Source organism: Lolium perenne, chromosome 4 (genome assembly GCF_019359855.2).
Source record: "Lolium perenne isolate Kyuss_39 chromosome 4, Kyuss_2.0, whole genome shotgun sequence".
Classification (NCBI taxonomy): domain Eukaryota; kingdom Viridiplantae; phylum Streptophyta; class Magnoliopsida; order Poales; family Poaceae; genus Lolium; species Lolium perenne.
The window spans coordinates 347,302,217-347,326,990 of NC_067247.2; the positions used below are offsets into that span (position 1 = coordinate 347,302,217).

Below are 24,774 nucleotides of genomic sequence, written 5' to 3' on the forward strand. Positions count from 1 at the left end.
AATGAGAACAATCACGTTGAGTATTCCCTCTATCACCTGCATTTGCAATTTCCTTTGATTCACTACATTTTGACATTTTGTAAGTCCTAATAAAAGTAGAACCACTTTCTCACCTATACATGAATCTCACGGGATCGTGCGCCAAGGCGCACATCAAAATCTAGTTATATGTGTTAGCAGTATGGCTAGGAACACCAACCACCACCCTTGTTTCTGTTACGCCCATTGCCTCCTCCGTCTCTGCGCCGGTCCCCGCTGCCTCCATAGTCACCACCACAGGTGCCAAAATTGTACCCCAAAAAAAGGAACATAAACTCTGCAAGGAAATCTTACTCTCCTTGAAAAATGTTATGTCATGCATAATTGTCCAGATATGGCTACTTTCCAAATACATCACTATTCTTCACTGCCACTTTGAAATACATGGCACGTCTACGGTAACTCACCCTAAGGGCATCTCCAGCCGTGACGCATTTTATTGTCCGCGAACGTCTGTTTGCGTCGCACCGCGGACGTGAAAATAACCATTTTTGTCCGCGCGTCCGTTTGCGTCTGAGGTGGCTCCAACGGGACGACGCATTTTACTTGTTTTTTTTCATCTTCTTCATTTAAACATAGTTCCAAACATTACATATTGGAACATGGTTTTACACAAACTAATACATAGCACAAACTAATACATAGTTTAGTTTGAACCATGGTTGATAGAAATAAAAACATTTTTAAAAAAGAAAATCAGTTATGTTGATTTCCGTATATTCGCTGCCAAGAAAGAACACTCGAGGGTACACCCAGTCACCCAAACTAAAAAAATCCAGCTGGTGACGGTGCAGCTGTTGGTTCTTCCAAGGAAGAACAACCAAAAACCTTCACTAGTGGCTTCAACTGGCCCGTAGCCATATTCGCTGCAAAGAAAGAACACTAAGTTCTAACTATCGGTGTCCGAGCCGGATTCGCTGGTGTGGTAATGCCTGTGGCACGCTGTGTCGTCGAACACATTGACGATCATCTCGCCGTACCCCTCGTAGAGGAAGGTGAGCTGGCAGCCGGGCTCGAGCGCGAGGTCGCGAGCGAACTTGTCTCACCCCGTGTGCAGGTACATCTTGCCCTGCCCGTCGAACAAGACCTCGACAGTCCACCGGCAGAAGTTGCAGCTGGCCTCCCGTAGCTGCAAGTGCGCTGGCTCGACGGCATCGACGAACTCGGCGAACTTGTTCGGGAGCCGCTTGATTGCGAGTGGGTCGTCGTCGATGCGGAGGAGGAACTCGAAGAAGCAATCCTCCTGCGAAGACGAGGAGGGCACAGGAGACGGCGAGCGTGGGGCCGTAGCTGCTCCACCACGCCGGCCCCTGCCCCGGCCCTGGGGGCGCCCAGGCCCGTGGCCTCGACTACCTTGCTGGCCACCAGGACCCACCATGGATTTCCTCGCGGGCTTGGCTGCGTCGCAGGAAGAGCTAGGCGGCGCTACGGTGGAGCTTGTGGTGACTACGGTTTGTTTGGAGGAGTGGATGAGGAAGAAGAATGCGCGCCCTCTTTATATAGGCCGGAGGCAGGCGACGGCCGCGGGACGCGTGGCGTCGCCATTACTGCGTTGGCGGAGGTGGGCGGCGGCCGCTCGGTAGCCGAGGCATCGCCATTCACGTGGCGCAGACTGCCGAAGCGACGCAACGGCGCCAGTCGCTGGTGCGCCTGAGAAGACGCATCGAAGCTGGGTCGCTGCCAGACGGGCCCGACGAAACGTCCGCCAGACGCGAGCGGACACTTTGTGCGTCCGCGCAGCGTCCGCAGAGACGCATCCGAGATGCATATTTGTGCCAGGTTATCGTCGCCGCGGACGGCCCGGTCACTTTTGCGTTGCCCCACTGGAGATGGTACCATACAAATTTTTTGGCCCGGCAGACGCAAACGGTCGCTCACGTCGCCCCGCTGGAGATGCCCTAAACTTACAGCCAATAACCCAAGTGTAGGATCAACCACCCAAGTGTAGAGCAACAATGTCAATTTTTAATGTACATTTATTTGCCAGTCGGCATGGAGATGAATAATAAGGTAATACATCCTGAAATCACTAATACATCTTTGCCCACTAAACTTAAGGTGAACAAAAAATACCAAATTATATTTTTGTACGAACCTCCGTCTTCACAACGCCAGTAGAAAACGTAAGCCCATCATCAAGAAATCCTATGCCATTGAACATTTGGTTAGGTAATTACTTTGAATTAAAGGAGCCCTTGCAAAAGGATTTTCTAACGTGTTTAATAACACAATATGATATAGCTGAAAGGACATCATTTTTACAGTATTTTAACTAACTTTTAAGTACCGTAACAAAGGAGTGTCTAATAGGCATACAAGTGATGACATGTGTAAAACTTCAGATTTTCACCACACTCTCTTCTCCTCTATTTGCACGGCTCGTTCATGTTTCCTGAGTAAACTTTAACGGCCTGGCCAAAAGTAAATGAGTTTTGTATCATAAAAATCACAACGCTGATTTTTGAAATATAAATTTGATAGTATAGTTTCTAAAACATGCTTTTCTTGGTCAAACTAATGGTACCAAATCATCCATACACTTCGGAATGGGACCCTTTGAGCTGATCCATGAAGAAATTAAGTTGTTGTTGGATAGTAGCTAAAGTTTTTTGATATATACATTCTATAGAAAAATTGGAAATATTTGCACTGCGCTTAACGATGCAGCCACATATATACACTGAAAAAAACATTGAAACTTAGCAAATCATGCCATAAACGAAAAGAAATGAATTTGCATATTTGAACACAATGTAAGGTTAAGATAAATTGTGAGTGTGAATCATGGCATACATACCTTACTTTTCAGAAACATGGCAGGAGAGTGATGGCAGGTTCATCTTTGAAATAATCGTAGCAAGAAAGCACCACTGCTAGATGTCATAACAAGGATGTCTAAGTCATGAACTTTATATTGGATGTTACCTAGTTCTGTGACAAGTGCTGGTCTGTAATACGCTAATTCTTGCCAGCCAAGATAACTTCCTAATAGTAGTATATTTACTAGGGATAAACTTTGACTTCTTGGCAGACAAAGATTAGCCATATATATAAAGCACATAACAGACCGGCAGTTAATCTCAGAACTAGGCAACACCCGATACAAAGTGTAGGACTTGCCATCCTAGTTATAACATCTAGCAGTGTCACCCAAGAGTCTAGTATTACAATTACATCCAGCATACTTGTTCTCCTAGTTATAACTTATTAGCGATTGAAGCAAGAGCCGCTAGGGACAACTGTAATCATGAAGATTTGAAGTTGTCTCGCCAGCTTTACCCAGTTGCTCCTTAAGTTCCCTCACTTCAGAACCAAGATTACCAATTTTCTCCTTAAGATCCCTCGCTTGATGTATCACCAACTTACTCATTTGTTCTTCAGAGCCGGTGTATCATCAGCTTACCGATTTTCTCATTAAGTTCCATCACTTGGGAGCCACTGGTTATCACCAGCATACCCATTTGCTCCTTAAGTTTACTCACTTCAGAGCCAGTGGTAATGTTCACCCTTGCCGCCTTGCCCAACTGTTGGTTAATCAGATTCCTCGAACTGATCACCTAGCTCTCTAGTACTTGATCTCTCCTTTCTTTTTATGAAGTTCTCAAATCCTGCGATGAACATTATGGGGGCATTAATGTCATTGTACATCAGATTCTCTCCATAATCAGACAACCACGTGAAAAAGTGGCATTCCTTCTTCTACAGTACATCTAAAACAACATCAGAGGACAAGAATAGATCACCATGTGTTATATATTAAGAGTAGATGACAGTTGACCACGAAAAAGAGAAAAGCTGCTAGAAAATCCCAGAAAAAAGACAAATACTGGGTCTTGATCTATGTCAGAAAAAAGACAAATACTGGGTCTTGATCTATGTCAGATGAAAAAAGACAAATATGCCATTGTTTAGTGAGCCTAACTATCGCTGCTAAATCTCAACCACTGGGTCTTGATCTATGTCAGATGAATATTATTTCTATGGTACATAAGCCTTTGTTTAAGTATATGAATATTTTATTTTCATACCAAGAACATATTTTATAAAAATATAGGAACATATTCACAATACACAAATTTGCTTAACACCTGCGAGAACAAATATTTTGCTGCAGCTGAACTTTATTTTTTTGCATCACGCAATTTTTATCATTTTAAACTAATTTGTAAATAATTAAAAAGGTGAATATGAATTTTTTAAATGCAAAAAATACATTATGAATAGGCTGTGCCAAATATGACCAATTAAGAAACGTTTCCGGTGACCCTCGAGACGAGACGAGAGCATCAGGCATGGAGACAGACCGAGTGTCATGGGTTGACAAATCATCATGACTAAAGGTAAATGATTGTTGTGGCAAGGGCTATCAGTCACCATTCAATCCATGGAACTTTGAGCAGAATCAAAAGTAAATTTGTATCTTGGTGTTTAGTTGGGGACAATAGGGAACATTTTTACTTTATTCTGAATTGGTGTTGTGTATATCACTCAAGGTAAAATTGAATGGATTACAAACAACTGGATAAAGTTAGTGGGCGTTATAAATCATTTACAACAATGGATATGGTCGATCATCTTGCTTTTAAAATAAACTGTGGACATTATTACTAGCACTTATCCTCTAAACAAGTAGAAAAGGAGATAAAGATAGAACATGGTACTACATATACTTGCATCGAGCTACTTTGTGCATTTTCATCTCATTACTAGAACATGATAAGAGTATGATAGCAGGCGTTGCCACATCCGTCCATTTTTATGATAGAATGATAGAAATTTTGGCAAGTAAATTGAGAAATGGAACATGAAAGGTAAATGTGCATGAAAACATAATCAAGTGCTACTGGTATTGCCAGGATGAAGAAAGAAAGAACTTACAATATGTACGGGTAGCCATGAAAATGTATGAAATCCATAGCACATGTCCATGACACCTAATAATACGGAATAAGCACCTTACTCATCTATCAGATTATTCACCTGTTTTCATAGTGCATAGTATGTTCCTTCCATCTAGCAGCGGAAACAATTATATGTGCAAAATTGTATAAGCATAAGGAAAAGAACCGGAACGAGTGTTTCATATTATCCTGCAAGAACTTGGCTTGTACTATATCTACAGATGCAATGTGCTCGAAGTGTATTTAACTTATTGTGCAGGAACTTACGTACAAAAACATTTTTGTAGAAGTGCTTGACTTCTTGTGCAGGAACTTCTTGTATATTAAGAACGGGGAATACCCATGTGAAAAGCATGAAATGCTTCAAGAAAATCTTTGTACATTATACTGCCTCGACAGTGGCGAGACATATTTATTTTCGAAAATAATAAATCCTCACAAAGACTAGAAACTCCTAAAACTGAAGACCACAAACACAGCATAGTAAATATAATTACAGCGGCAACCTTAATTGCACAAGTGCATATGGAGATTTTTTCCATTTGGCGTTATTATTTAACGTCTGGCCTTTGGCCTGTTATCTAAAAAAAGATTTATCTCCCAGCTTCAGCGCAACAATAAAGCTCCATTCCATATAGATAGTAGTATATATTTATATCTTCTAGTGTGAATCTTGAAGAGTTCTTTCTTTTATCCATTTGTGCACTACAGGAAAACATTATCTAGACAAAGTCTAATTGCAGAATGGTGCATCTTGCAACTGTGCATGATCAAGCAACAAAGAACAGTGAGAGTCCCATTCTTGTAAAAATGGTGCTTCCAATTGATATGTAGCCAATTTGATTACTTTTAAATACATATACTTGGGTTTTAGACTTCAGGTCAGTGGCGGAGCTTCAGCCCGGCTAGTCTGGGCGGCTGCCCGGGCTCCCTAGACAAGACTCCATTGAAGTTATTGGAAACTTAAAGGTGTAATTAGCTGATTTAATGGGCAAAAAGCTACTCTACCTGACAGCAGTTATATTTTTCCCAGGCTTTGTCAATCAGCTAGCTCCGCCACTGCTTCAGGTACATATAGCATCTGCCTTGTTGATGGAGCAAATAATCATCTGTTTATCTCGCTATATGTTCATTATAATTATTTCTAGCTACAATTTAGCACTTTCTAGAGTTATGAAAAATATTTTGATAATTAAGTACCATGGTAGATAATTAATTATTTTGATTTCTGTATACCTGAAGAATATTATTTGCCTTCTTTGATGGTTTAACAGCCCATCCTGAAAGCAAATCTGACCCAAATTTCATTTTGTGAGAGATATCTGTTGTAGATATGCCATTCTAAATCATTTTTTCCACGTGTGTTCGTTGGCTGGTATCGATAGATCCTGCACCAGATTAACCAAAGAATGTTAAAATATTTTTTCGTTAAAATGCAAGACTTCTCTGTTTCATTTCATTGAGTTTGAGTTACAATCCTCCTAAGAGGCTGGTTACAGGTCATATTTGAGCAAACAAACTCTTACCAGACATATCCACTAAAAATGGCAGCCACCATGTTCAGTCCGTTTTTAGAACCTGTAAAAACAGATGGAAATGGTAATGATCCATACTTCAGATTAATATGTTTATGAACTTCTATGAATTAGCTCAAAGAGCATTTAATCATAGTTTATTAAATGGAAGAGTATGTGTGGACAATTAGACACCAAGAATCAGGATTACAAAAGAGAATTCTATGTTACATTAGAAGTGAACCGCATGATCGTATATTTCTGCTATTTCTACTATTGGAAATTGGATAATAAACGAATCTGAATTAGCAAGAGATTTTCTTAACAGGAAATTATATATACATGACATTTCAAGTCTGAATTCAACAGCTCCATCAAATAGTTGTCTAGAGTCTAGAATCCTGCCCGGTATAATGTTGCATGCAATTTCAGAGTTGAGGCGGGCACCACTAAACCGCTATGAAACAGTTAGGTAGATGATAAATCAGGGCAGAAAATGTTCCTAGTTTTCTAGAGGCATTCAAAATATGAAATATGCACTGACATCTATAAAATAATCACTTGTAAAAACGCATGTTTTCAGTCGTGCAATGTCTGGCCTGAATAAACGAAAGACCCGTCCATGTAGCTAAAGTCGGACATATACAGGACTAGGACGATTTCGTCTTTCCATGTGAGCTGCCGGCGACGTGGAGGGCAGGAAGGCGCCGACGAACTGGTCTGGGCCAGCGACAGTAGCCAAGGAGCCTCGAGGGAACTCAGAACTGGGCAGCGGAAGCAGGGGCGATCTGGAGGCGATGCCCGCGAAGGCGCAAATGGAAGGGAAACGGAGGGGCTAGCTCGTAGGGTACAGGGGGTTCCCACCGGCGCACAGCGGCGGGGAATTCGCCGGTCGCGGGAGAGGAAATGTCGGGAGTGGAGGTGGAGAGACTTTGGAGGCGCCGCCGCGCTCGCTCGGGAGCAGCGAGGCGCTGGAGGCGTTCGCGATCGTGGGGGTTGCGGCGTTTGTGGGGGATTGCCGGATTGGGAACATTTTTTTTTTTCTACACTACTTAAAAAGGAGGAACATGTTCCCTATTCTGCCACTACAACAATCGTTTCGTCGTCATCGTCCCGCACGGGCCCGGCTGGGCCGCATCGCCTCTGCACGCCTCCAAATGGGCCAACCCAAACTCGTGCATGTTGGCTGCTTCCACGCTCCGCACGCACATGAGCGGAATTTCAGCACGGCTGAGGGATGCTCCCACCGAGATCACCAGCGCCTCCATGGATCTCGGCGGCGCCACAGCCCTTCCGCGTTTCCGGCCCCGATCTGAAGAGCCGCCCTCCCTGAGGTCCTGCTGTGGCCTACCTAAGTCCAGCAGCCGACGTGGGCAGATCCATGGCATCCCTCACCATCGACCTCAACCTCCAGGTCGACGCCGGCTTTTTCATCGGCCTTGACGAATCCCCCACGGTCGACCTCAGCCCCAGGTCTCTGCCTGATCTCCGCCCAGGGCGCACCTCACCATGGACACGCATACACAGGTCTGTATCTGATTTCATTGAGCACGCTTTTGAGATCCTCATTTATCCATACATTTGCTATCACTTTCGTGTCTAATTCTTGACTTACTCGTTGAGTTCTTCAAGTGATACTTTGGTTTCGTGCCCTCCACGGAGGTTTCAGTTCCATCACATACTGAACCTTGATTTTGTGTTGAATCTGAAGCTGCTGGTGTCAGTACTGTAGTCCAGATTTATTTTATGAGTAAATGTGATTGTTTCTAATAATGCACATTTTCTTGTTTTGTTGAATTACTTGTACCAAAAACAGTTGTTATTACCTACAAAATGCCTATTGGTGAAATCAGAACAGTGAAGTATTAGTACTATTCATTGGCAGAATTGATGTTCTATTGTCGTGTGAATCAGAGACTCTTCAAACAATATCTTAGGAGGGATCCTCCATAGTTCTCTTGTTCTAAATCCGCATATGCTCTTGTTCTTCCCATAAAGACATTTATTATGACATTCAGTTGCCGTGAAAGGGGTGCCATGGAGGTTCTTTAATCTATGCTACTTGAGGTACTTTTATAGAACCTTTTATCTCTATGTAGAGACGTAGTTGAGTTCTTGCTATGGCACACCGTCAAAGATCTAATGGTCAATCAACGGAGTAGCCAAATATCAAGGCAAGTTCGACTGAGCCAGTGGAAGCACAAAAATATACCACAGGGCGAATCAAACCGCATTGACAATAATTTGTTTACATTTTATGCTGCAAATTAGTTTCTCTAATCTTGAGATGGAATCTGACTAATAAGAGTTCCCTTCAACAACAGGTCTGCAGGTTTCTTGGGCCTGATTGTGCGCCAAATACGTCAGGACGAGCGTGGAGTCATGTGCCGCCTAGCGTCGAGGACATCGTGGACTGGTTTGGTGCACCATCCGCTGGTGTGCATCGGTTGATGATCTGAGCACGAGGAATGTAGCTGGTGCCAGTGGCGGTACCATGAATTTTGTTTCTGTCAGGAATGAATTTGTCAAAAAACGCACCTGGTGGTAGATGAGATGAAGATCGATGGGAGAACAAGTAGAGGTATGGTATAAAACCCATCCTGACAGATTTCTCTAATATGTGTGTGATTTTCTGAACCTCATGTCATGTGCACGCATCAGGAGGTCTGTTTGATGAGGAGCGAAGTTGTAAGCTAAAAGATCAGTCGTGGTTTGGTTTGACCACTTCTTATTCAGATTGGAGAATATAGATTAGTCTCCTGAAATGCATGGCGGAATAGGTAGACCCTGCAATTTACCTCCTGTTATGTAGGTTCAGTTCTTTGATTTTACCTTTATAGTGCGTTTCACGTGCAGATTATTTTTGACCATCTGCTTGGATAGTACTACAGTGTTCAACCTGCACACGAATCTTTCTGCCTGATGTTTTTTCTTTGATAGAGTTATTGAAAGTACTCCCTCCGTCCCAAAATGTAAGGCGTCTAAGAATTGGTCAAAAGTCAAACTTTACTAACTTTAACCAAATATTTAGAAAAAAATATTTACATCTACAATATCGAATGGACATATTAAGAAAATATATTTTATGATGAATCTATTCATGTTGATTCAGTACTGTAAATGTTTATATTTTGCGTATAAACTTGGTCAAACTTAAAAAATGTTGACTTTGACTAATCCTTATACGCCTTACATTTTGGGACGGAGAGAGTATCCTCAAAGTATTTTACAACAGATGCAGTTAAATAGGGTAGTATTTCTTCATGCAGTCTAAAAGTTTAATTATCGTTTGATGTGTCATTTGGGCAATGTGACGGTGGTTTATTCTGATGGCTAAGGATGGCCTGACCCCAAGGTTGCACAACAATCGGGCAGTTTTGATCGTCAGCATGGACTGCTAATATCCCAGCTGAGCTCCTGACTTCCTGCTAATATCCCATCTGAGCTCGTGCTTTCCTGGTTTGTTTTTGCAATATTACATTAGATGAGGATATTAAACGGATTGGAACATGGCAGCTCTTTGTACATGGAAGCATGATTGAATCTTCCCCATACCAAAACAGGGAGATGCATACCCTATAGGTATTGTGTACAGTCTGCACTTGCCACCAAGTGCAAGATCAAGGTGAAATTTCTCATCTCTACTTTATGCAATGTGAGTCACATGCTGATAGTTTAGTGAATGTTTTTTTAGCTTATCAGTTCAAATTTACCTTACGAATAAACAATGCAATTGCTATTTGGATTGAGGATATTTTACCTGACACTAGAACAACTATCAGCTGATAGAAGCTATTACTGACGGAAGTTGTACTCGGATTTTTTCATGACAAAGCCAGTTATCATATATCTTGACTCGGATGTTTTTCATACATGCCTTTTTTTTCTCCAACTGACATTTTCACATCAGCATGAAGCATGCATGTAAATTTACTTTGAAGTTAATTAAGCTTGGTGGCATGGATTCAAATAGTATTCTCATTAATTAGAACATGAGAACTTCCTCACATCTGTTGGATATACCATGTCCTGATTATAAGTGGATGCATAACGTTTGCTTTGGATATGCGACGAATATGTGAAATACTACCTCCATTTCAAAATATAAAACGTATTGGTAGGTTGTTTAGCTTATTAAAGTGTCTTATATATTGGAACAAAGTTAATATCAGTTTATAGATTATACCCTGCAGGTAATTCATTCCTTGCCAAATCGGCAATGCTTCTTTTGTGGTGATCTCCTATTCTTTTTCCGCATGTAAATTCTGCGACTTTCTGTTTTCTCATGTATGTTTATGTCCATATTATTTTTTGGGGGATGTTTGACCTCTACAATTATTTAACGCGGGCACCAAGGTAGTCATCTTGACTCAAAAGAGAAGAACTTGCAGGTGTATATGAACTCTTTAGAATGAGCAAGTTTTTGGTGTGTATGAAAGATACTGAACCATTTTGATTAAGTGGCCTAGGAGCATCTCACATTTCATCAGATCCGTTGTGCGATCAAGTGGCTCTCATTACAAGTTATCGGATTGTACTGTGGTAACACAAAGATAAACTTAGATGATGTTTAGAAGTTGAATTTGTGCTGGTAACTAGGAGTATGTCTAATGAATATTATTAATATTGTTGTCAATAGGTAAACAAGAGTAATTGGCGTAGCAATGATCTTGTGCCATCTTGATTGACCTTGTCTTAAATAATACGTCCGTGAGATATTGACTTTTGACTATCCAGATTATATAAACCAAAATGTATTATTTTATGTGCATTGCTTCTTGTGCACGTACTATTAGGATCGGTTTTATATGTTTCTGGAAATTTAAAAGACATGCTTTATGAAGGAGTGATTTTTTAAAAGAAATATTAATTTGTGTTGTTTGATGATGTACCAGGAGAAATTATGGTCAACTAGATGAATAACGGAGCACCTCTTGGAGAAGAGGGGAACCAAATTCAAGAAGGTATAATGCTTATGTAAGTAGAGCTGACTGCCAGTGAATGAAGGGTGTGGGTCATGTGGCATGTCGAGTTAGAGAAAGGCAATAGTTGCCTTTATCCTAGCCAGATACCGGTGGAGGACATGATATCAGAGTTGCAAGTTGCATCTAGAGATGGCAAATGAAGAAAAATATGGCAGGGTTTGTAATATAATCACAAACTGCATGCACCTCAAATTTTTTGCTTGCTGTATTAGTGCGCAACTACAAGATTGTTTCTTCTTCAATCTTTATATGATTCTAGGAACGTGAAAACTCAAAAGTTAATCTTCTATACTTGTTCCTGTACTAAATTTGTGGTATCCTTCATAAATACGTTCATGGATAGGGAGTGAGGTTTCTGATGTCGGTTGATTGATGAGAATGGGTCCTGATCTTTCTTCATCTTTTTGTGTTTCAGGATCCGTGCTCCACTGGTGAGCTCGATATGTGATTCCATCCTCTCCCCTCCCTTTGGCTGTTGAAGTGTCCTCACCAGCCAGGGATCCCTAGATAAAAAAGAGCTAAAATATTGAACCTGGCTTGAGTGTTAGAAATTCCTTCACGAAAAGTTGACTGAGTTGAGAGCTAAAATACTGAACCTGGTTGGTGATGAGCTATTCCATCTTTTCTTTAAAAGCTATGCATCTACCATGTTTGCACTTGGTCAGTGTTCACTTCAGAAGCTGAGAAATGCGGTGTTAGAAAAGAGGTATGCAATTATCAATCTTATGTTCTTCAAATAAACAAGTCACATAAAGCACTTCTCTCCAGATAGCACGAACAATTCTCATCACATCTATTTACCTACTTCTAACACCCTATCAAGCTGGCATGCGAGTGTTTACCAAATGAAAATCTCTAATGCTATAGGGTGCTTTTTTCAGCAAGGATGAAAAATCTGAAATATTGAATGAAAATGCATCCGGGTCTTCTAATGCTACATCTGGAGCTTCACGGCATCACTGTAGTTATCAGGTCAGACTAGATTCAACTCTGTTATACATTTTGGAATTTTACATCTGTTTTATTTTGCACGTTTCATCTCAAGGGAAAGGCCAAAAGGGTATATGGATGAATGGATGTTTTCATTTTTTATTTTTACTTTGAACCAATGAATTACTTACTAATAATAACGCATATGTTCTTTCGTAATCAAAGTGAGGCGATACAGGAGTAGTTGTGGGCAAGGGAAAATATCCACAGTGGTATTGGTAGTTGCTGGTGTCCTTTTTGGCGAGACAAAGAACAACAGAATTCATGTTTAAGCATACTTCTCTTGCCCCTGCCTACAAATGTACTTTGCTGCATGAAGTACATATGAGGCAAAATTCCTTCACGAAAAGTTGATTGAGTTGAGAGCTAAAATACTGAACCTGGTTGGTGATGAGCTATTCGATATTTTCTTTACGAGCTTTGCATCTACCATGTTTGCACTTGGGCAGTGTTCACTTTAGTGCAGTGTTTGGGTTTATCTAGCGAGCCTTACAAAGCAAAACATTGCCAGCTACATGCCGAAATGACACAGCTGCATTGGGGAGTAAGAGGGAGGAGAGGATATACGGAAAGAGTGGGCACCTTTACTCCATTTAGCTGAATGTCGACGTCCGTGCGGCTAGCTTCATGGTTGTGTCATTCAGTGATGCTCAGGCATTGGATTCTACACAGCTAGCAAGGTGTGGGCTGCTATTCTTTGTTCTCTCACATGTCTTCTTAGTTGGTTTACTTGCAATTGAATTACTGAAGCTATATGAAGTGTGATGAAATTAAGTTATGTTGTGTGATCAAAATGCATAGGCTAATTAACCTGCAACTGTAGCATGTAGTTGTTCAGTTTAATAAGTATTTTGATGTGAAATAGATGCTTTCATTTTTCTTTAAGTACAATTTTGGTGACTGGATATATGGATTAAGAGGTGGACTGCTGATGACTTTTTAGAGCATGGCATTTGTATTTGGACTGTTCATCTATCGCCTTTGAAAACTGATATTTTCATTTTTAGAATGCAATGATCTTTGAGCAATGCAGATGATGATTATTGAGAGGTAGATAGACATGCATGTGAGTCACTAACTGATATTTTCATTTTTAGAATGCAATGATCTTTGAGCAATGCAGATGATGGTTATTGAGAGGCAGATAGACATGCATGTGAGTCACCACCTGAAGAAAAAAACCTTGTTGTATGTGTTTTGACTCCAATCTCATGTTTTCATTTGATTTGGTGAGTTAACTGTGAGAATGCACCATGTTATCAGAGCAATCTAGGTGGATGGTAGTCTTGGCAAAGTGAAGGTCATTTGGTGGTGGTGGCAAGATTGGAGATGGATCAACCAAATAAGTAAAACAGATTATGCAGATTATATGGGTTGGTTGATTATGAGGGAAAATTTTGGTTGCTTCAGTTTTTCAATTTTTGCGCTTTCTTAGTAACATGAAAGAATACAACCAAATCTGCTTTTAATTCTGTATGTATTAAATATAGAATATTTTCTTACCGTGCATGTACATTCCCTTGCAGCGTATGGAATCACTTGTCTCTCCTCTATCCTTTCTATCTTCTTGTCCATCGTCCATTTGTCTCGCAACACCCGTAAATAATTCTCGTCCACATTGCTGCCCCTCCCAGATTCACAACGTTGCAGCCCCACCCCTCTGGACCATGTGGTCTGCAATGTTGAGCACCACAAATCAGTCCCTTTCTCTGTCGTATTGAAGGAGACCGGACTTCCCCTGTCGTATCGACGATGTCGTCCCTTTCTCCCAGGAAAGGCGACGATCACGGAGGACTAGGGCATGGTTGGGGGAACGATGAGGTTGTCGCCACCAACACTTTGGACTCGAGGGGCCAGTCGCTTGAGGTCATCCACTGAGGCACGCGGTGCGAAAGGAAGCTAGGAAGATGGCAGCTCGTCGGATCGACGAGTAGGAGGGGGGCCATCCCACGTCTCCCGATTTCTCTCCATTGGCAACCCTCTCGCTTCTTTTCTCTTCCTTCTGGTATCTTCTCTTTGAATTTTTGGCTATATAAAATGCATGTGCAGGAACGGTGGCCAGGACATGAGCACTACCATCAGCTGCAGCACGACAAGCAGTAGCACGCGGCAGCGCAACACAAACAACATCAGCAAAGACATCATAGGGCGCTGAGTTTGCATCATCTCGGGGGCTGCCGCCAAGATTTCTAAAAATGTCTCGTGGCCTAGAACTTGGAACCACGCAGATACACAACAATGATGTCTTGTTATTGCATTCACTATTATCATGATGTACATTATGATATCTGTGATTTGTTTTAAATTTTCATAGTGAGTTGTGAATTATATATATGCATTAAGAAATGAAATTTGAGTACCCGTGGCAACGCACGGGCATTTGTACTAGTTTGAGATAAAATTGGGAACAAATGAGATAGACGAACCGCAGTATGGGCCATACGGTTCAGAGTAGCGGGCCAGAGATGTTGGGCCGGCTGGGACAAGCGGGTGGACGTCAATTTGGCAACAGAGCCCACTCCCCGACCGCGGTGATTAATTCACCTATTCGTGCATGGTCAATTATCAAAAACAAAAAAACCTATCCAAGGATGGTTTTGGTTAGTATTTGATCCTGTGGGCTTTTACTAGAGGTAAAACTCTCCTCATCATCAGCTAAGGCGGGGTCATCTATGGTCATGAGCAAATACAAGCAAATGGGGAAGCCCATCATGTTGCTAGAATGGTTGTCACTCTAGAGCTAGGTCGCCATATTTGGCTCATTGATCCTCTAAATCACCTCTATATCCCTATGAAATTAAGTCAATAAAAGCTTCTCATGTTCCAAAAGTAAGGCGGAGCTGGTTTTGGGGTACAACTATCCATATTTATCCGGTAGCCATGAATTCTCCGTTAGGCACATGACATGTGAGATTAGAGTACTATAAAGCAGTAGGGAGCCAATGTAATATACTTCAAACCCTAAAACTCCTCGTGGACATCTCATCCACAATCTACCTCTCGCACACTGCACACGATGAATGGGGATGGGGATAGGGAGAATTTTATTGTACGAGCATGGTTATGGTTGAGCAATAAATTGCTGGCTAATTTTCCCGTTGCCAAATTGGGGTGGATGTGGTAAAAGACGAGACCCGCGTGGTGGAAAATCTAGCAATCCGGAGTGTTCAAAGAAAAAAAAATCTGACGGTCTAAGTCACCCAATTGCTATGAGAGGGTCTAGGTAGTTGAGTTTTGCTATTTTTTTTACTTAATGGCTTGATTCATCACAGGTAGCCTGGGACGGTCTTCAGAGTAGGTGCCCGAAGATGTTGGGCTGGCCAGGACAAGCGGGTGATGAGGTGAAGGACGATAGGCACGTGTGGTGAAAAATCGAGGAATCTAGAGTGTTCAAAGATCAGATCTAACAGTCGAGATCGCCAAATTGCTCTGAGGAGGCCATATTTTCCTTCACTTCCCGAAACAAACAAATGTTGGACAGATAGCATAATCCATGACGATCCTAAGGCTTCCTTTAGGAATGTAGGAGTATGGTGAGCCGACGTGAATGGTAGTACAATCCTGACAGCCCGTAGAATATCTATGGGGTTAAAGTTACAACCACACTCTATGTTCATGGACGTATATTTTTTGTTAGGAAGATGAAAATCCACCGTCATGAACAAGGGAGTCAACCGCAAGCCAGGAACGTGAAACCTAGCAGACCGACATTATGGCGCCATTTATTTCGGCCACCTGATCATTTTTGCACCTTGATAAGAAATGTTGTCATCTGATGATAGTGGAGCCTAATTGTGTGGTCTCATCTAAAAGAGGAAACTAAGCACGATTTTTGTAAACATTAAGTGTGCAAGGTAAGCTAGCCATATCAGTCATGATCATCTCTGGTTTTGCTTTATAAGCTGTCACATTATTTTTCACCTCATTTTCTTTTATCAGTAGGGCCAGATTCTGTTGCCGATCGTGTTAGGTGGGAGCGCTTGATTAATTGATTGTTGCCATTCGGAGGTAAATCCTAACAAACATGCGAAGAATTGTTCAACGTGAAGGTTCCTCGCGGTCGCGGCTACATGCATGGCCATCAGAGGGATGGCCACAGACCAATCTCGTTTTAGATCACCTTAATTTGACTGCTGGGTTTTAGACCAAGCTGTTATAGACCTCTGTGTACGTGCGTGATCGTACATTTCATGATTAACAAACGAATAATGTACTCCTGGTGGGTGATTTATGCACGAGCATGGCTGACAGGCATGGTGATCGAGCACAATGGTGACTCGGTCAATGCTATGAATTTGCTGCTCCAAATAATTCAATACACTGGGCTACTAGCTAGCAATATTCGTGTGAACTCACACATATGACAAAATGTAAGGACGGTTTGCCGTTTGCCGCAGCCTCTCGGTCTTTTAATTCGCTTCCTCGTTGATCTTTGAAGTTTGAACATCGTCCATCGGATCAATCATGATTATCTCTATCTGCTACTACCGCATTTCACACGATGCTGCTAAGAAAACAATCTAGGAAAAACTAAGATCGTGTCCTTATTACCCACATACCAAGTTACCAACCGTCCCAACTCCCACGGATGACAACATCTCGGGTCCTAACCACCTGCACCATCGACGACCCTAAAAGAGAATGTTCAGACGAAGTCGAGTATATGCAGTTGTGGCCTGGCCGGTTATGAAAATTGAAAAGTAACTGACCGGGTCGATCTTCTGCCCAGTAGGTGACTGCGTTTTTCTGCACTTGGGTCGGCTGACAATTTATCCATCAGTGCACACTGAAAACCTGAAAGTCAGCTACAATTTATTGGCAGGACAAAGAGCGGCAACAATTAGAAGTACATTTTGCTCTCAACTTGGACAGGAAAAACAATCCAAAGTTGCCAAGTTGGGGCACACATGGGTCCTGATTACTCGGTCACGGGCTCACGGCGGCCGTGCCAATAAGCCATGCATGCACACCAATCAGAAAGACGCACTTTCTCCGTAGGCGCTTCGCCTTGTTTTGTTAACGCTAAACAACAATCATCGCGCCCAATCGCCCATTATGGTGTCTGAATCATTAGAGAAGCTTTTGGTGTTGTAGGAGTAGCAGCTAAGCGTAGTAGAAGAGTATTTTACTGGTGGTGCCGACGAGGACTTGACCGATGTCTCATGTCAGCGTTCTTCGGGAGCTGGTGGTTGGTTGTGGTCTTGTGGACGCGGAATGCTTACTCAAAATGGTCAGACTAAACGCAGCACAAGTCCGATATTTCAATCGAGCGGACCTTACGGCGCCGTGACCCTATCCACACCGACCGAGCCGCTGGAGATTCGCGCATATGGGCCCACACTCGCGGGCGGTTGACCCCTACATCCAGCGGATACGCCTACAGATTCTAGCGATACGCTCGGGGAGAGAGGACGGGGAGTCGGCGGATACATGGCGTACCCGCCGTCCTTGGTGGCTGCGGCGCAAGTACGGCGAGGCCATGGCGCTGCCCCGGCCCCCCATCCACTGCCCCCACACTCCCGGTTCAGATTTGAATCTCCAGCGCTACCTTTCCCCTTCCTCCTTCCTCCAGCCTCCGAACGAGGGGGTACCAGAGGCGCCCTCGCCATGTCCGTCGCCTTGGGTTCGGATCCGGCTACTGCAGCTCGCCGGTGACACCGTGGACTTCTGGTTGCTGCTCACTGCTGCTCAACTACAAGGTACGAGTCTCCGCCGTCTCCCGTGCGTCTGCCTGCCTCACCCTCGCTCGATTCCGTTAAGTAGCTGCCTAGGGTCTCACTTATTCTTCTATAAATTGGATTGCCTTAGTTCGATCTGCTAAACAGATTTATCAAAGTACCTTCCCCGATGCTGCTGTTTTATTCTGTATCTTCAATCTGGTCAAAAGTCTTTCCGCCCCCAAATAAATTGGATGCAGAGATTCCCAAGGATAAAGCCAAAGGGTCGCTGAATTTATAACTTTTAACCCCTGCTGAAGCATATAGATCTGTAGCTCATAAATTTATGCATGAAAATTATGTTAGCATTTTTGGAGAATTAGCCTGGGGCTTGAGTAGATGCAAATAGAATGAAGCAGCCAATTAACAATCACATTTCTCGTGAGGACCTAGAGAGGTATAGCTCGCTTTGAAGCTTTTTATGTGTGAACGTGTATCCAGTGCAGCTGACATGATAGGTTATTTCCATGGAGTGATTCTTACAAGTAGTTGCATATACGAAATGATTCATACAGAGCCGTCAACCCCAAACCTTTGATATCTTTAATTTTGGAAAACTACCACATGCCTTCCGCGTCAATTGCCGTATACTGGGTACTGTCCCAAAATGTTAGTACAGTCATCCATATTGAACTTTGTAAAGATGTGGTTCATGAACTGTTTGTACAATCATCCATATGTTGGGCGTCCTGCATATTAATTTTATGTGGGTGTCATGTTTAACCAACTGCTTGCCTAACATCAAATGCATAGTTTCCTATACTAAATTGTGCTTATTTTCAGCAATCAACTCAACACTTTGACATCTTTTAATTTGGAAACAATCGTAGCCCTTCCGCGTTGGTAGTACAGACCTGATACTACCTTAACATATTTTTTGCATGTGAAACAGGAAGGTGAGTTTTCTCGTTCACAAGTGAGTCATTCCGTTGTTTTTGTTTATATAAGAAGGTCATTAACCCAAGCCCATTCTGTTAAAATGAAGCCAATAATATCACCAATTATGCTTCAGGTTTAACATATACCCAAGACAACAATAAGTCCCTCATCTGTTATTAATTATGCATTTATATGTTGAGCTCTTTTTCTGATGTTGAAATGTGGCAGTTTTACCACTCCATATAATTTGGTTGCCGTAAAAAAATTATTCTTGAGATATGTGTGCATCATATTAGATTTGTGGGCTGCAATGGTATCTCCAATGTAGTGCTGGTGGGCTAGGTTCCATGTGAAATCAGCAAGAGGAAAACTGATTATGGAATGCATTATTGCTGGTCACGAGTTAGAATTAAACCAAGCTGCTCACACATGTATTTTTTTTATATGTGCCTGCTGCGATCCTTTCATGTATCTTCTGAACATTTATTTATTTTCCTTGTAGGCACTCCATCAGGTCTGAGCAAAGTTTTCTGATGGTGACGCGAACGTTTCTCTCACCGAGGCATGGAGGATGGCTGGTGGTGGTGCTTGCCATGCCCTCAAGCGCCAGCCTCCCAAGCTGTTGCTGGTGCTTGCCTCCCTGCCGGAGCTGCTGCTCCTAATGCCGTCCACCACTATGTGCCGCTGCTGCCGATTAACTTCCAACCTGCTCTTGACAGTGAGATCCATCTCCTCCTATTTGATATCCTTCTAAATTGTGTTTCTTCTTTTATCACGCTGAATGTGTTAGCAGTCGGAATCATGCATAAAACTGATGTTCAGTCATGCCATGGCGTTAAGGTTTGGTCTTGATGCTAGTATGTCCAGACAATTACTTGTATTTTTGTGTCATGCATTATGGTTGCTGCCTTTTTTCGTGTACGTATTTTTACTAGTAGATAGCTTCAAGTATGATGTGAAGGTGTTTGATTCCTGAGGGTTGAAGTGTGTGCTGGTTGCACACATACTTGTGTGTAGTTAGTAGATGTATATGACTCATTCTTTTGATTGTTTTATGTTTATCATGCATAGGCAGTTATGAAACTTCTATTTTCTTTGAAGCTACTACTTACTAGTAATTTTAGTTTTCAATTTTCACCAAGGTTGCAAAGCTAAAAACTGATTGTGCTTGAAATGAATTTCCACACATGTTTTGTGTTGATAATGACATTTCCGGTACCACAGTGCATCCTTGTGGATACAATCATGCTTGCTCTTTCGAAACCAGTGATCCTCTCATTGTTAATTGTACAGGCATTCTCTAGTTCTTCTTACAAAATTAATTCCAGCCATGATTGTGTTTTCCAGGTCAATTACACAACATGGAGATGCAGCCGGCATTTTCCCTGAGCTGCTGCTGCCAGCAAGTGCTCCGGAGGTGGTGTGGTTGTACAGCCCTGAAGCCGTGGTGATGGCCAGCGGCGTTTCAGGTGGCGACTTCCTTCCCTCCACTTGGACGGCTCATGGTAAGGGGCCTCTCTCTCTGCCTTCTCTTCTCCATTTTTTTTTTTACTTTGTAGCTTGGCTGCTAGCTTGATGATTGGTAGTCATTGTGTAGGTTGCAGACATCTAGTGGTTTGTATCATGTCCATGGCCTCTGAAAAAAATCTTGGTCTTGTGTTTAGCGCTTTATTACAGCCTACTACTCTTACCTCTGTGGACTTTATTCCTCCTCGAATTATTTTGATCATCAATACAGTTGTTTGTTCGTGATATCCTCATGTAGAAGCTTCATATATCTCCGTGTTTCTTTCAGCATGGACCATATGGAAGGAAGCATAGAAGATATGAGACATTTTTGGTGATTCGAGTGAGAAGGATATGGCAGGGAACTTAGTCTGAATTTTGAAAATGGTGAACAATAGGATATGACGTGTGATAAGTTGTGGTTTCTCAAATACTTAGCAGTTATGACATGATTTTGGTGACCCCTATTCAAAATAGGGCGTCTACAACGCTCTCTTTTTATGTGTAATATGGATGTTTGCGTTGAATTTGAGACTTCATTTGATATTTTGCTGATTCAATGAGTGTCCGTTTGGATGTTTGCATTCAGAGGTTTGGCATTATATTGGCTTGACTGTCAATATCCTAGTGTACTGATATTGAGATTGAATGCAAATATTTATGTTTGGACGTTTGGATGCTGAGGCTGCCACCGCCGATGCCAGCGTCGGCGGCCAGGAGATCCCGGTGTTTAGTTTTTTTTTTTTGAAACAAAGAACTTCTCAATTAATATATAGAATGGTCACTTAAGACAACACTCATCGATACCTTGGTGGACGGTTGAATGATAGTATGAGAGGAATATAGGTTAAGGAAACTACGGGGAAAATATATGATACCTTGTTCGGTGGCTAAAGGATCTTATGGGGTAAATATAGGATACCTACGGCTAAATGATTAAATGGAACATATATATATTAATGATACCTTATCCGGCGGCGGAACATATATATGTTAACAATACCTTATTCGGCGGCTAAAGGACTTTATCGGCTAAATATAGGATACCTATAACCGTAAATACTAGATCAAGCATTTGATGGATATTTACTTTGACTAGATCAAATATTGCGGATCACATCCGAAATGCATGGATCTTTTTGGTTGGCTTCTAAAGAACCTTTATGGATGAAATCTGCCATAACTATGACCGGAATTGTTTATCAACTATGTATCTAAGGGCCGGTTCAAAAATAAACCCACTCCTGGGATTGGTTCCTAACGAGAACAACGATGGATATTGACATCAAAGTGCACGGATCCTTTAGCTGGCTTCTAGAGAACCTCATGGAGGAAATCTACTATAACTATGACCGGAATTGTTTATCAACTATATATCCAAGGGCCGGTTCAAAACAAATTGACTCATGGGACTAGTTCCCAACAATAACGGGTACGGATACCTTGTCATATCCTATTGATAACCATACTAGTCAAATGTGGCATATACACTGTTGCGGATCACATCACGCGGACACGACAACTGTGGATACTCACATCAAAGCGCATGGATCCTCTGAGATGCATGCATGAATATATTATTAGCTTGAAAAGGAACTTCTCGGGCCCAAGATTAGGATACCTATATGTTCCACGTCGAGGTGGATACCTATATTACAAATTTAAGATAACTTTGACTAAGATATTAGCTCGATATCAATGCATTGGGTTCGTCTATCACGTGCTTAGTTATAAGTCGATGCACACACTCCTAGGATTGACTCCTAACGAGAACGGGTACGGATAGCTTGTCATGCGACTACAGAACTTTACTAGTCAAATGTTGGATACACAATCTTGCGGATCACATCAGGCGGTACACGACAACGGTGGATACTCACACCAAAGCGCACAGATTCTTTAGTTGTCTTCTACATGACCTTATGGATGAAATCTACTATAACTATGATCGGGATTATTTATCAACTATGTATCCAAGTGTCGGTTGAATACTAAACCCACTCCTGGGATAGGTTCCTAACGAGAATGTGTATGGATAGCTTGTCCTGCGACTGTAGAACTTTACTAGTCAAATGTGGGGTACACACCCTTGCGGATCACACCATGCGGGACACGACAACGGTGGATACTCACACCAAAGGGTCGGTGGATACTCACACCAAAGAGCACGGATCTTTTAGTTAGCTTCTAGAGAACCTTATGGATGAAATCTACCATAACTATGACCGGGATTGTTTATCAACTATGTATCCAAGGGTCGGTTCAAAAATAAACCGACTCCTAGGATTGGTTCCTAACGACATAGGGTACGGATAGCTTGTCACGCGACTACAGAACCTTACTAGTTAAACGTGGGATACACACTCTAGCGGATCACACCGTGCGGGAGACGACAGCGGTGGATACTCACACCAGCGCACGGATCTTTTAATTGGCTTATAGAGGGCCTTATGGATGAAATCTACTATAACTATGACCGAGATTGTTTATCAACTATGTATCCATGGGTCGGTTCAATAATAAACCCACTCCTGGGATTGGTTCCTAGCGAGAATGGGTAACGATAGCTTGTCCTGCGACTACAGAAGTTTACTAGTCAAATGTGGGATACACACTCTTGCGGATCACATCACGCGATACACAACAAACGGTGGATACTCACATCAAAGCGCAAGGATCCTTTAGTTGGATTCTAGAGGACCTCATGGAGGAAATATACTATAACTATGACGGGGATTGTTTATAAACTATGTATTCAAGGGTCGGTTCAACAAAAAACCTACGCATAGGATTGGTTCCCAACAATAACTATGACCGGGATTGTTTATCAACTATGTATTCAAGTGTAGGTTGAATACTAAACCCACTCCTAGGATAGGTTCCAAACGAGAATGTGTATGGATAGCTTGTCCTGCGACTGCAGAACTTTACTAGTCAAATGTGGGGTACACACCCTTGCGGATCACACCATGCGGGACACGACAACGGTGGATACTCACACCAAAGGGTCGGTGGATACTCACACCAAAGAGCACGGATCTTTTAGTTAGCTTCTAAAGGACCTTATGGATGAAATCTACTATAACTATGACCGGGATTGTTTATCAACTATGTATCCAAGGGTCGGTTGAAAAATAATCCGACTCCTAGGATTGGTTCCTAACGACATAGGGTACAGATAGCTTGTCACGCAACTACAGAACCTTACTAGTTAAACGTGGGATACACACTCTAGCGGATCACACCGTGCGGGAGACGACAGCGGTGGATACTCACACCAGCGCACGGATCTTTTAATTGGCTTATAGAGGACCTTATGGATGAAATCTACTATAACTATGACCGAGATTGTTTATCAACTATGTATCCATGGGTCGGTTCAATAATAAACCCACTCATGGGATTGGTTCCTAATGAGAATGGGTATCGATAGCTTGTCCTGCGACTACAGAAGTTTACTAGTCAAATGTGGGATACACACTCTTGCGGATCACATCACGCGATACACAACAAACGGCGGATACTCACATCAAAGCGCAAGGATCCTTTAGTTGGATTCTAGAGGACCTCATGGAGGAAATATACTATAACTATGACGGGGATTGTTTACAAACTATGTATTCAAGGGTCGGTTCAACAAAAAACCTACGCATAGGATTGGTTCCCAACAATAACTATGACCGGGATTGTTTATCAACTATGTATCCAAGTGTAGGTTGAATACTAAACCCACTTCTGGGATAGGTTCCTAACGAGAATGTGTATGGATAGCTTGTCCTGTGACTGCAGAACTTTACTAGTCAAATGTTGGGTACACACCCTTGCGGATCACACCATGCGGGACACGACAACGGTGGATACTCACACCAAAGGGTCGGTGGATACTCACACCAAAGAGCACGGATCTTTTAGTTAGCTTCTAGAGGACCTTATGGATGAAATCTACTATAACTATGACCGGGATTGTTTATCAACTATGTATCCAAGGGTCGGTTCAAAAATAATCCGACTCCTAGGATTGGTTCCTAACGACATAGGGTACGGATAGCTTGTCACGCGACTACAAAACCTTACTAGTTAAACGTGGGATACACACTCTAGCGGATCACACCGTGCGGGAGAAGACAGCGGTGATACTCACACCAGAGCACAGATCTTTTAATTGGCTTATAGAGGACCTTATGGATGAAATCTACTATAACTATGACCGAGATTGTTTATCAACTATGTATCCATGGGTCGG

The 24,774-nt window shown here is 42.2% G+C and overlaps 1 long non-coding RNA gene across 1 annotated transcript; it reads left to right on the top strand.

Moving 5' to 3' along the window:
• Positions 1–17,809: 17,809 nt before the first annotated feature.
• LOC127297027 (uncharacterized) lies at positions 17,810–21,077 on the top strand. The gene is made up of 4 exons (XR_007848845.2): positions 17,810–18,128; positions 19,528–19,743; positions 20,373–20,530; positions 20,821–21,077. It is a non-coding gene; the product is annotated as an uncharacterized lncRNA (long non-coding RNA).
• The last annotated feature ends 3,697 nt before the right edge of the window (positions 21,078–24,774 follow it).